We start from the raw sequence: 15,196 nt of genomic DNA on the forward strand, positions 1-15,196 counted from the left end.
TCCATGTGGTGGAAGTGCGATGATCATACTTGGTATAGGAGCAGGTCAGGGCTAGCTTGGAGTTGAGGTGATCGCTGCGAGACGGGAAGTTTGATCCTTGTGTTAGAGTTACCATTTTGGGTAATGATTTTGTCTGTGCTTGACTGGCACTAGGGAATATTATTTTTGGGATGACTGTACATATATGGCGTTCTATTTTATAACCAGAAACTTAGTTATTTTCATTTTTATTTGTACATGTATGTATGAGTTATCCAACTTAATATTTCTCTTAGTCTCACTAGCAGTAGTGCGATTTCACTAAGTGTAGAGACCATGACGGGTCGTTACAGCTGCATATTTTGTTATAGTGTGAAACCAAGGAACGGGATGTCTTGGCATATGATCTGTTGGAAAAGACAATTATAGTTGTTGTTTTTCAGGTGGTGGTGAATCAGCCTCCGTTAAATCTACAATCTCATTGTCAAGGTGGAGAAGTGGGACATTAACCTTGCTCAGAAAATTAAAAGTGCAGATTAATAAATAAATAAATAAATAATTGACAAATTAAAGTTAATGAAATATAGGTTTGCAATTATATGTACCTTTTAGAACTCTAGCCAATTTCGTTTTTAATTTTAGGATAGGATATTTCCTCTTCAGCAGCAGTAAAGATACACAAGTTAAATTTGTTTGACCCCTTGTACCAGAACTCTGCAATATGTTTGTTTTTTATACCATAAAAATCTATCATTTCATTTACCACTTTGTTAAACATATCAATAGTTTTACATAAAATTTTCAGATAAACCTTGAAGGAATTTCCTTGTGGGTCTATAATGAGACACTCGCCTGGCTCTATTTTACAAATTCAGTACTTGTAAAATTTTGCATTTAAATAGATGCGACCCTAAACAAAAACAAAACAAAAATATGGAAGAACATAAGTTATGAATAGCATGGAATTTTGTTATTTAATTTTATTTAACAAAATATAAATAAGTTAACCTTATTTGGGTACACGTCAGATTGGAAGTGTATTGGTGGGTTTTCTGGATAAGCGTCGTTAAAATAGTCCATTATATGTCTTCAACCAGGAACAAAGACAAGTAAATTGAAGGGTTCAATTCCACAAACGAATATAAACCCTAAACTGTAGACATAAAAAAAGATAATGCAAAAATAATATATGCAATGTATGAAATCATGATTAAGGATACATGCAATGAAGAACAGTGATTTTTTATTTTTTATTACAGAATACACACGAAGAACAGTCAAATGGACGAATTTAACATGTAAAGTTTTGGTTTTTATATTAAGTGAAGTATGATAAACATTAAGCCCTAAAAGAAAGAATTTTTTGCAAAACAACGATAATGAAGATGATGAAGTTACCTAACCAACGATTTTGAAGTTTTTCAGATGATTGTGGCAAGAAGATGATTCTTCGAAGAAGATGAAAGTGGCTTGTTGTGTTGTATTTGTTTAGGGTTGAGAGAATGATGAAATGATGGCACTTTATCTGTCTATTGCCCAGTTTTTGCCTCGTTGGAATTGGAGAAAATTAAAGTGACTGATTGTTGCCCCGTTTTCGCCCACGTATTTGTTTGAAACGTTAAGACTTGTGGTTGTGGCCAATTAATGATTGTACACTGTGAATATCAAAACCACAACTCTCTACCTTCCTGTATAATAAGGTGTTTCGTATTCCCAAAAGCATATCCCGTGGTTATTTTTTATTATTATATTATTATAATTAAACAATAGGATTTAATATTTTCATGAATATAATCAAAGTTTAGCAATGTTCATTTATGCATGAAAATATTTATTAATTATGAAGCAGTAACAAAGTTTGGAATAATAATAGTTAAAAAAATTGGAGATAAAAGGAGAAAAAATTATAACAAATCACGTTGTCGAATAATATACCCATAAAATATAAAATAATTTATCAACAGTCATAAAGTTTTGAAGCCATTTGTTTTTTCCTAAAGATTCTTCCAATTTGCAGTAACAAGTTTAATGATCTCATTATAATTTTTGTTTTAATTTTGTAGGACCAAATCGAGTGCAATTTGCATCCTAGTTTCGGTGTTAACCTGATACATGAGAAAGAATTTGATTATTATAATGTTTGTGACAAATATATCTTATATGAAATTTAATTGATAATATGTATTTAATAATTACATTTATTTTATAATCTTCTGTCTTTGCTCCTTCAATCATCCACTTAGCAACGAATACTCCACAATCATTTCTACAATATTTATTTGTGGTAACAGAATTTTGATTAATATATTTATAATAAAATAATAATAAATATAAAAACTAATTTATTTAAGATAAAATTAAAGAATTTACTTACGATTCAGGTTGTTGTTGTCTTATGTTCTTTGACACCTCCAAAGTATAATCCAAAAATTGGGGTTTATTTGTGAAATCATTCTCATAAAATGAATCATCCAATAACATTTCTTCCAAAAAAACAGCCTGATATAAAATAAATTGTTCTTAGTAATTTTAAATTTTATTTGTTTTAAAAAATAATAAATGCTTTTGTAAAATAATTATTATATTTACCAATTTCCTAACGTTTCTCCTTCGATGAGCATTTCTTTTGTTCTTTGGGCAAGAATCCAACAAAATCAGTTTTTCCTTGTTCAGATCAACAAGCATGAGATACCAATGCATATTCATGTCATTCATCAGAATAAATATCTGAAAATAATAAATTTTACAAACATTAATTTAGTATTTTGAATGGGAAATTTGTTATAAAAGTTTAGGGTTGTTGACCAAAATATTACAAATCTTGGACAAATAATCAATTTTTCCCATGAATTCGAATAGATAAAAGTCCCTAACAACATTTGGTGTAGTTGTCCAACCTAGAGCAAATTGCTGTAATAAATAGGAAATAAAGAGGTTAATAAATGTAATATTAGAAGAAAAAAACTAAAATTTTTTGATATTATGTGCATACCGCAACGGTAGTCAGTAAATACCAATTTTCAGTACAGTTAGGAGTTGATCTTTCAATCTCAGTGAGCATGGAAGCAAGTAAGATAAGAACCTACATGAATAGGTTAAGAACATGAATAAATAAATGAAAGAAGTATTATGCTCGAATTTTTTTATAAATCTTTATAAATTTTAAATATAAAAATAATGTATTAGAAAATAAATAAAACAAAGTTTAGAAACTTACATCTTGATCAACTAATCCTCTTGGTATTAGTGTCTTCAAATTGTCTTTATAGTCGACTATTTCTCTTGGCCCAGCTGTTCTGATTATTATTTCTCTCCTATTAATAATCATTTTACAACACAACTTAGTTACTTGTTTAGCATAAAATATTTTTTTTATAGTTATATAATTTAAAGTATTTAAATGATAATAAGTGATAATATCATATTAAACTAAACTTACCCATTTTTGTCATCATCCTTATTTGTACCAAATATATAAGCAGCAACTACTGATTGAATATCATCCACTATCATGTTTTTGGGAATATTGAATATCATAGATATCCATTGAAAATAATAATGAATGTGACACCCTCTACCCCAACATACATATACAATCATTTTAAAAAAATGTTTTAATTAAAATCTTTCATAAATAAAATTAAATTCTCAAATATCTTACGTAGAGGATTCACATTCATAAACTCATATACAATATCTTCTGTGACACCCTCTACCCCAACATACATATATAGTAATTATAAAAAAATAGAATTTTTCATCAATAAAAATCAAATTTCCAACCACGTAAGGGTAAAGAGTTCACATTCATAAACTTAATCCAAATAACATGCTAGTAAAATTACAAAGAAATAAAACTGAATTTTCTAAAATAATTTAATAAGAACATTTTAAACTAATCCTATCTATGTCCCGATGTCACATGTCCTATCAGAGCAAAACCCAACATAAAAGTCTAAGCTTCATCACCAACATCCTCAGCCTCACGTTGATGATCACCTGTATATCAAACAAGAGAAACAACACAAAAGAAGGGAGTGAGAAACATCTCACTCTGGCTCACGGTGTAGGAACGCACACCGGATAGCCAAACACAAACAATACAGTTTCCTCATAGATCAATCAACAACAATAGTTTATTCAATCATCCAAGTCATACAAATAGTAATTTATCATCATTTAATAATAAGGATGCACATGCATGGACACGGACTTCACATTATCATGCATGTGGCGCCAGTAAAACATCACATGGCATATTGCCGCTAGCAATACACGAAGAGTAGTCTAGGAGTACATGCCGGGTCACACCCTCTGCGCACTCTCACTAGAAGGATATACTACCAGAGTCTCGTCGGGATAGCTAAGCCGCGCAAGATACATCCCATGCACACAATGGGCGAGACTGGGACTTCCAAACCGAGCTATCCCCAAGGACTAATCCCCAAAGCTTTTACACTAGGGGGCCTTCTCTGGCGGTGTATTCCATATCGTACCCTTAAAACATTTATGCAAATGATGCATGTCAAACAAGACTCTATGCATTAACACATCACATTTTCATGTCTCATCCCCATATCACATTATCATGTCTCAACATATCTCATCATCACATCTCCTCATTATATTTCATCATCACATCTCATCATTACATTTCATCATCACATTCGCATTATCACATCATATTCACAATTTTCACAGAGCACTTTTATTCATATCAGAACTCATCTATTTATAAAATTAAATACATATTTTTACATCTCATCAAACAAGGAATATAACAGAAAAATCAGAAATCAAAATAGAAAATATTTCATATTTTGCCTATTTCTCATAGGGTTTCCCGCAGGAACCCATAGAGCACTCTAGATCATATTAAAACATATTTATTTTCAAAATTAACCACATACTCATGCATCACATCCAACAAGGAACACCACAAAGTAATCAGAAGGCAAAATAGAAAACATTCATATTTTGCCCGTTTTCTCATAGGGTTTCCCATAGGAACCCATAGAGATCTCAAGTCATACAATTAATTGCATATAAGAAAAATAATAAGCAAAACAGATAGAATTGGGAGAAACCCCTCATACATGAGCATACATAAAAATACAACAAACACAGGATTGGGGGCCAATCCCACTACCCAGCATACAATCCCACACCCAGAGCGAGGTTTCTCACTCCCCCCTTACCTGGATGAGCAGAAGACAAAGGTGTGATCTAAGGTCTTTCCTGAGTACTCTTCTTTAGAGCTCTTTGTTTCTCCTTTTTTTTTCCTAACCCTTCAGAACGCAAATGAGGTAGATAGGGTTAACGCTACCTGACTCCTTAAAATTAATCCATTGGGCTGGGTCAACCCAACCCATTTTCCTTCTCTTCTAACCCACTTCTCTTTTTTCTCAAAATAATTAAATAAAATAAATACATGTATATTATAAAATATTTTTTCTCTATAATAATAATATATTTCTGACCCAAAATATAATAATATAATTTCAATAACAAAATATCATATAAAATCAACCTTCTCTTAAAACATATAAATATTTATTTAAATATGCTAATAAAAAATACTTATTTAATACGTACAAAATAATTGTCCAAAACAATAATTATTTAAAACGTACAAAATTATATTCTTCTATAATTATTAAAATAATTATGACCAAATACCATATAATAATAATTATTATTATAATAATAATAATAACTTTATTGAAAACTGGGGTGTTACATCTTCAACACAGAAATTACAAAGAAATAAAACGGAGTTTTCAAATAGTTTAATATAAATAACATCCTAAACTAAGCCTAGCTATGCCCCGATGTCACATATCCTATCAGAGCATCCCAACTGAAGCCTAAACCTCATCACCAACATCCTCATGCTGATGATCACTTGCAACACAATTTAAACACAAACAAATAACAACAAGAGAGTGAGAAACATCTCACTCAGGTTCAGGTGTAGAAATAAAGGTTAGATAGCACACACACACACAACAAACATATTACAAGTCATAAACACCAATCACATATAAATAATACACATATATAATCAGTATCACATGTATACTCATTTATCATGCAATGATATCATAGTCTCGACTCATAAATGCATGTGGCGCCAGTCACGTGTCTCATCACATATCTCATCATTTCATCATTGGTGACCCAAGGTACACCTTGTTAGCCTGTTACATCACCGGTGACCTTAAGGTACACCTTGTTAGCATGTTACATCACCAGTGACCCTAAGGTACACCTTGTTAGCTTGTTACATCACCAGTGACCCTAAGGTACACCTTGTTAGCATGTTACATCACCAGTGACCCTAAGGTACACATTGTTAGCTTGTTACATCACCAGTGACCCTAAGGTACACCTTGTTAGCTCATAAATGCAAATGATGCATGTAATTCAAAACCCTATGCATTCTCATATCACATTATCATGTCTTATCCTCATATAATATTGTCATGTCTCCTCTTCATGTCTCGTCATCATGTCTCATCACCATGTCACATCATCATATCACATCATCATAGCACATCATCATAGCATATTCACAATTTTCATAGTAGCATATTTCATTCACATCATGTTTCATCATGTGTTCATATTTCACATAGTCATTCTTATAATTATTCCTCTTAGGGTTTCGCACAGGAACCCACAGAGCACTCTAATTCATATCAAAACTTATCTAATTTCGAAACTGAATACATATTTACACTCAACATCACAATAGGAACGCAACAGAACATTCAGAAAGCAAAATAGAAAACATTCATATTTTTGTCTGTTTCTCATAGGGTTCCTGTAGGAACCCATAGAACACTCTAATACATATCAAAACATGATCATTCTCAAAATCAATCGCATATCTACACATCACATCTAACAAGAAGCCCAACAGAACAATTAGGAGGCAAAACTGAAAATGTTCATATGTTGCCTATTCCTAGAAGCATGCATCAGGCAAGGGATTGGGGGCCAATCCTACTATCCAACAATTATTCCCACAGCCCCGAGCGATGTTTCTTACTCCCCCCTTACCTGGATGAGCAGAAGACGAATGATCTTGGTGTGATCTATAATCGTCCCTGAGTACTCTTTCTTAGAGCTTTTTGTTTCACCTCTTTTTTTTCCCTAACCCTTTAGAACGCAAATGAGGTAGATAGGGTTAACGCTACCTGACTCCTTTCTTAAAATTAATCCATTGGATTGGGTCAACCCAACCCATTTTCCTTCTCTTTCAACCCACTTCTCTTTTTCCTCAAAATAATTAAATAAAATAAATACATGTATATTACAAAATATTTTTCCTCTATAATAATAATATATTTCTGACCCAAAATATAATAATATAATTTCAATAACAAAATATCATATAAAATCAACCTTCTCTTAAAACATATAAATATTTATTTAAAAACGCTAATAAAATACTTATTTAATACATACAAAATAATTGTCCAAAATAATAATTATTTAAAATGTACAAAATAATATTCCTCTATATATATTAAAATAATTGTGACCAAATACCATATAATAATAATAATAATAATAATAACAATAATAACCTTTTTGAGGGTGTTACAATGAACAAATTATAATATGAGAAATTTATTGAAATATGACAAATATGTGAAAGAAAAAAAAAAGATTATACAAAGTGAAATACCTGTGGTATTTTTACTGCCTTATTAAGACCTTCGTAATGTTTATTATGTAGAGGCTCCAAATTAGACAATAAACCATTGTCTTTTCCTGCTATGGTGAATGAAAACAACCTTTTTTTGAGTTTGTCTTGTTTCACACCAACTTTTTGTGTGTTGTCATTTTTTTCCCTTTTGTTGAATCATCGATAGGTGTGCTAAATTTTCCAATAATTTCATTTCCATTCATTTGTATGCTAACAGGTGAGGCTCGGTCATCTCGTTTTGATTGAGTGTGTGTAAACTGGTTCATGGAATAAGTATGCATTGGAGTTAACATTGGACTTTGAGATGCAACAACTTTTGTTAGATTATTTATTCCTTCCATCATGATCTCCATTGTTGATGCTAGTCGTTTTACTGTGTCTTCTAATCCATTTGTTTGTTTCTTCTCAAAAATTTCAATTGGAGTTGCTGAAATTTTATCCTTAGCAACATCATTTTGTACACTTTCCATGTAGCTGCAAAATTCGTCAGTTAATAAATTTCAAATATGTTGTTTTCTTAAAGAAGTAAATGATGTCAAGAAAGATAAATGTAAAGCATGTAACCTAGAAGAAATTTCTATCAACTGCTTGACCTTGGGTACTTTCTTCTTTCGTGTTGACATTTTACCCAAATTTGTCGGAGAGGTATTTTTTTTGTTTGCCTTTTTGTTGCTTTGAGACACCATTGAAGGATGATTTCTGTTGTGTTTTCCTGTGTTAAAGCTCGTAATTCCTATAGTCCAATATTCAACCCTTGCACCTGTCTTAAATAACATGACATGTTATTGTAATTCATAAAGAATTTGAATGGACATTTTAGGTGGTTAGAAGTTGGATGAAATAATTTTTTAATATTAATGAGTTTCATAAAACACACGCACGTGATGCTCGTAAAGGAATATGATTCGTTTTTTATGGTTTAAGAATGATATCCATTATATTTAATGAAGCAGACTTTCATCTGACAGAAACATATCTTTCTATTTTGAGCCACGACATGCTTCTATTGGATGTGCTTTTTAAATTTTAAATAAGAAACATACCTTTCTATTTTGGATGTGTATAGTTGTTTCGTGTGATCTGCAAGGACTACCAATGTGTCTCTACGTAGATTGTTAGGTTATCCAGTATCCAGCCATGACTTTATTATCATACAACCAAATACATATTTGCGCAACATACAACCAACTATATATGTTGTAAAACTATTAATTAAATACAGATGAATATATTCATAACATGAGAATATTAAATATTAGATAATCACAAACATAAAATAACTTAACAACATGGATGGAAATATATATTCAAATGTAGTAAATAATGAAGTTCAGAAATAGAAATATAGTACTTCTAAAAAACTAAAATGTTCAGTTGAAAATTAAAACTACGACATAACAGAAACTATATCAACCCCAAAGTCAAAAATACCATGATCAAACTTAAATAGCTTATTCAAGCATTATCAACATTCAATACTAGATAATTGCGGTCATTGAGTTTTTCAATTTTCAATATTTGGTTTTCGTTGTATCTTTCGTGCTTAATGAGTTGACCCCATTGTTTGCCCAGGTAAAACTCGTTTTTGTTGCGCTTTGTACTCTTTCTGTAAATTTCAGACTTCACCATTTGTCCATGCTCATTAATCAAAACAGAAACTTTGTAGTTGTTAACATTCCAATCATTAACATATTTGACTGGAAAATACTGCAATGAAATATATGACAGTAAAAAATGTTGGTCATAAATATTAATATTAATTTTTAAATATAAATACAAATAACATAAATCATTTAAATCCTAACCAAAGGCTGTCATCTGGTTGAAGCCGCTTTGGTCACAGTTAGAAACCAAGCAATTGAATGTCTTTGAAGTTGGCTTGCTGGATGTCTTTCAAGTTGGCTTGTTGGAAAGGTTTCATCATTTTCAATTGAATCTTCCTTTTTAATTTTAGGTTCCATATATTCGACATTATCCATGCTGTCAAAATGAAAAATGTAATTTAGTAATTCAAATATTATTAAAATAATGATATATTTGGCTTTATGTGTATGAAAAATTTACCCGACATTTGTTGAACTGTTGTTGGTTTCTTTTCTCAATTGAGGATAACATATTTCCTCCTCAATAATATTATAAATACGCATAAAAAAATTATTAATCTCATTGTAGTAGAAATCAACTATGTGTTTAGATTTCAAACTTTAGAAATTTATGATTTCACTGACCCCATAAAACATTCCAACAGTTTTACCTAAATTTTTTAAATGAAGTTTAAAAGTGTTCCCTTTTGGGTCTGCTATGAGACACTCCCCTAGTTGTATCTTACCATTCCAATGTTTGTAAAACTCAACATTTAAAAATATTTGATCCTAACAATAACAAAGCATTTGAAACAAGGATAAGTATTAATACTTTATAATAGTAGTATACATTTTATATCCAATATAAAAGAAAACAAAATATTACTTAACCTTATTTGGAGATAACTCAAATCTGAAGTGTTTGACAATGTTATCCATTTCAGCATTCATAATACGGTCCATTTTAAATAAAAATTTACTAAACTATAAAACACAAACATACTAATTCCAAAAACAATATAGATTAACTGTGCTGATTATTGTTATGTGAATAAAGAAATATTAATAAAAAATATATAATCAAGATTTGCAATGAAATACAATGATACCAATAGATAGTGTTAAGCGTTGGAAACAGAAAGCAGCTGATGTTGGCTGATTGTCTTTAATGGATTTTAGGGTTTACGGATAGACAATAGCTAGGAAGAAGATGAAAAAGGTTGTTTTTTGCTTCTATAAGTTTCTTTCTCAATCCGAGTTTTGATATTTTGATTTTGGAGTTTTCTTAAATGAATTAAATACAAACTTCAATTTATAGTAGTTGTAATTATTATCTTTGGATGTTGTGTTCGACTTTTGGATTTCTAAATGCATACGTGTATGTATGGAAAGCAACTGAAGGGGCAAATCGGTTGATGACTGATGACAATGATGAGTACTCATTGTCTCGTTTTACGTTCCATTCTCTGTTGTTTTTGGTTACGTATTTATTTTAAAAAAATTGCTTTATATATTATTAATTGATAGTCTGAAAAGTTCTTTTAGTTTTGAATAAGCCATTTTTTTATCAACTTGTTCGTTGAAATTGCAAACAAAAAATTTATAATATAAAATATATAATATATAAGATATAGTATACAAATAGCAATTCATAATATGTTTAATAGATCATGTTAAAGATTAAAATACAGATAATAATCTAAGTAAAGCATAAAATTACATTAAATTTAGGTTGAAAGCAGTGTCTCTTCACACACTATCATCTGGTGCTCATATTGCACTACATGGTGAAAAGTCTTATATTCTAAGGTCTCATCTCTTGCATCCCATGTAGCCAAAACTCTCGTTTCATTGTTGACACATATAATTGAATCATCTGAAGAACACGTTGGTAACATAAATCCTGAAAAGTTATTACTGATTCCTAAAACAACATAGATTAACTGTGCTGATTATTGTTATGTTAATATAGAAATATTAATAAAATAAAAAAAAATATACATATTTGGAATGAAATATAATGATACCAGAAGACAATAGGAAGAAGATGAGAAGGTTGCTTTTTGCTTCTATAAGTTTCTTTCTGAATCCGACTTTTGATATTTTGATTTTCGAGTTTACTTAAATGAGTTAAAAACAAAATTCAATTTAGAGTAGTTGTAATTATTAGCTTTGGATGCTGCGTTCGGCTTTTGGATTTTTAAATGCATACTTGTATGTATGAAAAGCATCTGAAGGGGCAAATGGGTTTATGACTGATGACAGTGATGAATAAGCCATTTTGTTACGTACTTATTTTTATAAAAAAAAAATTGTTATTAATTGATATCATCACTTTTAAAGTATTGAATAAGCAAATTTTTTTATCAACTTGTTCATTGAAATTGCGTTGAAAAAATATATAATATAAAATGTATAATATAAAATATAAGGTTTATAATATATAATATATAGTATACAAATAGAAATTCATAATATGTTTAATACATCATCTTAAAGATTAAAATACATATAATAATCTAAGAAGAGCATAAAATTACATTAAATTTAGGTTGAAAGTGGTGTCTCTTCACACACTATCATCTCATGCTGACATTGCGTTACATGGCCAAAAGTCTTATATTTTAAGGTCTCATCTATTGCATTCCATGTGGCCAAAACTCCTGTTTCATTATTGACAAATAAAATTGAATCATGTGAAGAACACGCCGGCAACATATATCCTGGAAAGTTATTACTGACTTGCATAGATGTCAACTTAGTCCATGACGTGTGGACACCATATTCTTTCATTTTCCCATATGTCCACCATGTAGTCCCAGTTTTCATCTCGCATGACAGTACAGAAAGCCAAACAATATCTTATATTTCTCAAACAACAAAGAGTATAGTTTTCTAATTGAACTTCACTAGGAATATTTAGTTGATAAAATTTTGAATCAATTAAATTATAAGCCAAAATAACATCAGCATTTGTTTCCCAGTTGAAACTAATCCAGTGAAAAGAATCACCAAAATAGAGTTCGATACATCCCTGATGAACAAAAATACAAGGGTGGGTAATTGTCATAAGGGACTCATCTTCGAAATCCCTCCATGAAGCACCATTGACAGAATACATGAGTGCGCGATGAGATGGATCACATTTACTGAGATAAATTTGAACCACAACATAATTGTCTTCAGATCGGTCATAACCAAATCCATAGTAGTTGAGACCAAAAAAATCACTAGAGATTCTCATTATAGTAGGTGGATATGGATAAAAAGAACGAGTAAACCAGGTAGAGGGATTCCAAATCAAGAAGTATGTAGGAACCCAAATAAGTATCATGCCCCTACATGTACCAATAATTTTCATGTACACATTGGAGTAGGTCATTCGGTACGGAAGAATGCAACTTGCGTCTGCACTAAGAAGAGGCTTGCTTGTGTCTACGAATAGTATTTCAGTTACGAAACATGAAAAGAACAAAACCTTTTTCATGATTTTGGATTCTTTGTAGTGCCTTTTTGCGAAGTCAGATTCGGAAAACAAAGCAAACCAAAGTTTACACACGGCTTTGGCTCTACAAACTGATTTGATGGTGTAGACCCCTAACCCTGGAGAGGGCAAACTCAACTGCCTAGGATGTCAGAAGCACCGAAGCAAAGCCTGGAGAGGCGGGTACTCACAACTTCCAGCTTGGGCGTCGAGTGAAGTTGAGCCTGGAGAGGCGGGTACTCACAGCTTCCAGCTTGGGCGGCAAGCGAAGCTAACCCTGGAGAGGGCAAACTCAACTGCCTAGGATGTCAAAAGCACCGAAGCAGAGCCTGGAGAGGCGGGTACTCACAGCTTCCAGCTTGGGCGGCAAGCGAAGCTAAGCCTGGAGAGGCGGTACTCACAACTTCCAGCTCGGGCGTCGAGTGAAGTTGACCCTGGAGAGGGCAAACTCAACTGCCTAGGATGTCAGAAGCACCGAAGCAGAGCCTGGAGAGGCGGTACTCACAGCTTCCAGCTTGGGCGGCAAGCGAAGCTAAGCCTGGAGAGGCGGTACTCACGCTACCAGAGTGTTCAAAAGCACGGAGATATGCAGCTTCCGGCTCGGGCGACGAGCGAAGCAAAACCTGGAGAGGCTACTCAGCAATTTTCCACCGGAAGACACTACAAGTCGGAAGGATGGCCTTATTCCCCGGACAATTGGGTCAACTCCTTTACTTATCAACCGGTACACTAAAAGGCCGTTTGACTAAGTAAAGGGGGGGCAGCTGTAGACCCCTAAAATTGTCCGGGTCGGAAATAAGACTCGAAGACTCTCGAAGATCAAAGGAAAGTCAGCCAAAGGGACTCTTAGAAGACCGTGGGATGACAATCTGTAGGTTTAGAGGTCTTAGAGTAGCAAAAAATAAGAAAGTGGAGGGAATGAAGCCCAATACGGCCTCCCAAAAGTTCAGTACGGCCGTATTGAACATTTTAAACTACAATACGGCCGCACTGAACTCAATACGGCCGTATTGAAGTTTCTGAACTTCAATACGGCTGCACTGAACTCAATACGGCTGCACTGAACTTCAATACGGCTGCACTGAACTCAATACGGCTGCACTGAACTTCAATACGGCTACACTGAACTCAATACGGCCGTATTGAGGTTTTTTGAACTTCAATACGGCCGTACTGAATTCAATACGGCCGTATTGTAGTTCAAAACTTCAATACGGACCGTATTGACCCCCAGAGGCCGTATTGCGCCTCATCCCTATAAATATGACGTCAATTGGACGTCATTCCACACTTTTTTACTGAGTTTTAACCCTCTTCTTGAGTATTCTGGGTTTTTTTGAGCAGTGCTCTGCCTAGAAATCACTCGGAGAGTTGATCCGACGAAGTTCTTGAGTCACGAGCCATTTGCTTGAGTCTCGAACCTAGTCGAAGGGAAATCCTCCGGATTTCCATAGTTAAAATTTTATAGGAGGGAGCGAGCGGTCTTGTAGAGGGAGGGAACGCCAAAACGCTTCCCAATTTCTGTCAAGATATATAAGAAAGCACGCTTCAAAGGTTTATCTCTTTAAAGTCCCTTCTTTTACCGCTTTCTGTGTGTACATATTTAAACTGTCATCATGTAGATAGTTAATTTATAATTGCTTAGAATAAATAGGGGTAATTTAGTAATTTCGCACTATTATTTTTAAATAATCTGTCATAGGGAACCCGAAAGGGGCGCTGTGGGGTGCTAACACCTTCCCCACGCGTAACCGACTCCCTTACCCGACTCTGGTTGTAATGGCCGAAGTCGATTTTTGAATCGATTGCCTTAAACCTCTTTTTCCAATGTTTTGAGTAAAACATTGGTGGCGACTCCATGAACCCTTCCTTTTTATGAAAACCGCTAATCCATGGAGGGTCCTGCTTGGGATTAACATGGATTGGTGAGCCTTTTAATAAAATTGCTCGTTTGACGAGGTCTCAGTTTGAGAATAAGTCATTCTAGCAATCCATTTTTTTAAAACAAATAAAAGAGTCCAACCATCCTTCGCGAATGCCGAAAGCCCATTTCGGGCCGGTGGCGACAGATGGCGACTCCACTGGGGAAGCCTCGAGAGTCAGTCCCATTTAGTGACAGATTATTTTTAACAAATAATAGTTAAAATTACTTCATTACCCCTTGCTTGTATGATAACATGTTTATCTATTTGGCTTTAATAACTGTTGTTTGTTTAATTTTCCGCAATTGTTTGAAATACAAACTGCACACAAACCTTTGCACACAACAGTTCCCTCTATACCCGGGGGCATGAGTGGTAAACCATAGGGAGTGGATGTTAGTACGGCCGGTTGTCGAATGGGTCTATAGGTGCCCGTAGACCGTTGTCGGAAAGCATCACTCAAGGTGATAACCATGAACTCGAGTCCGACAGTGCGTTGGAGCTTTCCATC

Source organism: Cajanus cajan, chromosome 5 (genome assembly GCF_000230855.2).
Source record: "Cajanus cajan strain Asha chromosome 5, NIPB_CcT2T_4, whole genome shotgun sequence".
In the NCBI taxonomy this organism is placed as follows: Eukaryota; Viridiplantae; Streptophyta; class Magnoliopsida; order Fabales; family Fabaceae; genus Cajanus; species Cajanus cajan.